Below are 2,995 nucleotides of genomic sequence, written 5' to 3'. Positions count from 1 at the left end.
GTGCATGTTGTCAAGGAGGTTATACATACAGATACTATATATATAGATATATATATCTAAATATGTTTGGAAAAAAGTTTCAGCGAAAATTAATCAAGTTTGAAGTTTCTGTTGAAAACCCGAGTGTTGTTAGCACTTTAAATCTGCTTCGTTCGGTTTCGTTCTTTAAAATTTTCAAGGGCACGTTCTCGGCTTGCCTTGATAAATTTAGCAGTTTTGATAAAAAAGTACAACGATGTTGACTTTTACATTAGCATTTCTACTTTTTTTACTCTGCATAGATACTTCCTTCGTAATTTAACTTTCACTTTGTGTGTGCCTCGTCACTGTGGTGTGGGTTTCAGCATTGCATTATTCCACGGTTTTAAATAGTTTCATGAATGAAATGAAAACTTAGTTACTTCCACACTGCGTAGCGATTAATTCCTTAAGGCTCCTGCCACCTAATTTTAAGTTGCATTGTTTGACTTCAGCAAAGTACGAGTAATTGCACAAATATTTCACCCGCACCGACTATGTCGCAAACGTCTTCTGTGCCATTTATCTAAATATTTAACATTCGGTGTGGCGCATTTGTATAATTAGATTGTGTCACAGCGCAGATAATTAAAACTCCCTGAACACCAATGAAATGCAAATGCAACGTCGATTGGCTTGCAAGTGCTTGCACGCTTGCTTGTAAACTTTTGGTGTGCCGCCCATGGCTTTCGTGCCCCAACATCATTACCGCTTCTTCAAGAGCAGATAAGAACAGTTTAAATAAATCAAAAATAAGAGCAATCCAGAGTCTAATTAGGAAGAAATTAGAGGCTTCACAGGTGTTACTCATACGCCGCCACGTACGCCATTTGCTTACGAATAGTCGAATGCAAAAGGTTCGAGGTTTGAAGTTTTTTCTTAAGTACCTGTATGCATATAAATGCTAAATAATAAACGATCTATATATCCGCTGACGATTTCTGATTCATTTGTAGTAATAAAGTTTGATATACTTTGACTGAATAGACGGTTTTTTGTCAAAATACAACTTTTTCATCCAAAACGTGTTGTCCGAAAGATCTTATCAGCTAAGCGAAATTAATGCTTTAATATGGCTAATTTTCTATAGCGTGTAAAGTGATGTACAAATTGGAATAAACTGTGAAAAAAGCACTGTCCCTTTAGTGTAGTTACAATTCCGGTAATACTTGTGTTAATCATAATGAAAATCCTTATCAAAACAAATGCCGATGATTAAACATGGACAAGTGACAAGGAAAGAAGAAGAGCGTTCTCTCTGGTTCACCCAACGAGTGGGAACGGACATGCGCAATTCTTCCCGAATAAACTGTCCTGAATGAAACACAGTGGTAACAGTGGACAACTTGAAAACACACGAACACACATAGCCTCATAAAATATCGGTGAGCCAGACGGAATGCTGGTAATCGGCACAACATCACAGCTTCCCTGCACGACTGATAAGTGTTTGCGTTCAGTTCAAAATCTGTAACGTTGCTGTGAGCACGTAAAAGGCGGTGCTCTCGCGATTATTGAGGCCGGCGGCACACCAAATCCATAAATCAAAAGTGTTTGCGCATACACTTATTTTTTTGTTCAGACGGCTGAGGGGTGGCATCCTCAAGGAACGAAGAGTAAGCAGTGTGTCACATGTGTAGTCACAGGTGATTGTTCGGATTGTGAGAGTGAATATAAAACGAATTTGAAGCAAGTATGAAAATATGTGCGTGTTTTTTAAAATTATAAGTTTTTTTCCGACATAAAGAGAACAGCTGCTGAATATACGCATATACGCAATTTATGGTTTTAAATGCAAACTTGGGAGTGCTCAAAACCATCGGATAGTCGGCTACGGAAATTAATATGTTTAACGGTACTTTTAACGCAGTTTTCTGCCCAAGTGCATTTTCTGTTTTAAGCTAAAAGTAAAAAAATAAATAAAAAATCATACTATATACATATGTATGTATGTATGTACATGTATACAAGAAGCTTTTTCATGGCAGAAATACACTCGGTGGTTTGCTATTGCCTGCGGAGGGGCGGCCACTATTAAAAAAAATTTTAAAAATTCAGTGTTATGCGTTTATATTTGATTTTACATAGTGCATACTTACATAAATATTTGTGTGTTAGGGGCAGCATCTGGTACGTACCAGCGAATGCTGTCAGCTCACTAAACCACAACGGAGCCAAGCAACAATACCAAGCGATCCAAAAAGCAAGTAAATTCGAAGTGCGATTGCTTTTGGATTTGCAAAAAAAAAAGTAATAAAAATATGGAAAAGCTTTTCGAGCTATTCAAAAATTAAATCAGTGAGTGAATAAAAGTAAAGTGAATGAGTGAAACTGAAAATAAAGAATCGAAAGCATTTAAAATTTAAAACCATGGCAAAATCAACGCTTCGCATGTAAAAATACTGGTCGAATTAGGGCAGTTGAATCCACAAAATGAATTCACTGAACCACGAAATACGAAAATGTCAGCAGAGTTCTTTTTGCGACCACACTAGCAACTGGAAAAAAATGAAAAAGTGATAAATAAGCAAATATATTGGAATGTAAATGTACTTTTTTAAACCAGAATTTTGTAAAACTGTTTTAGTTTGACTGGACATAGGAAGAAATCGGGGTAAAACCATAATTATTAATTACATTGTATATACGTGGAGAGACTTTGCAAATTTTACAAGCTCCTATTATAGCAAAATTCGTTAAACAATTGTCTAAATAAAAATCTAGTATGTATAATTTCATACAAGGCGGGATAAAACAGCATTAAAAATATGCTGTAGGAACACAACCGCAAACAACCGCACCGACATGCTAAGACAGTATGTTTGAGACGGAATAACATCTGGTTTGAGTTGATATGACATGGTAACGCATGAAATTTTTGAGAATGACATTTTTACAGAAAATCTTGAATTTTGCAGTACTTTAGTATAAACCCGCATAATCGTATAAGTCGGCACTTTTCTGAGGATTTTTTTTT

At 36.0% G+C, this 2,995-nt stretch overlaps 1 protein-coding gene across 1 annotated transcript in view; it reads left to right on the top strand.

Annotated features, from left to right (window-relative positions):
* The first annotated feature begins 1,495 nt into the window (after window positions 1-1,495).
* LOC108362284 (uncharacterized) overlaps window positions 1,496-2,995 on the top strand; it is a 44,426-nt gene continuing 42,926 nt past the window's right edge. The window contains exon 1 of the mRNA XM_017615210.1: window positions 1,496-1,634. The gene's annotated coding sequence lies outside the window, so the exon portion shown is untranslated. The remainder of the gene's footprint in view (window positions 1,635-2,995) is intronic.

This window comes from Rhagoletis zephyria, unplaced genomic scaffold, assembly GCF_001687245.7.
Source record: "Rhagoletis zephyria isolate East Lansing unplaced genomic scaffold, Rhagoletis_zephyria_1.1 Rzeph_scaffold_00976, whole genome shotgun sequence".
In the NCBI taxonomy this organism is placed as follows: domain Eukaryota; kingdom Metazoa; phylum Arthropoda; class Insecta; order Diptera; family Tephritidae; genus Rhagoletis; species Rhagoletis zephyria.
The sequence above is the reverse complement of the archived record's forward strand: the minus strand, read 5'-3'. Positions and strand labels throughout refer to the sequence as shown.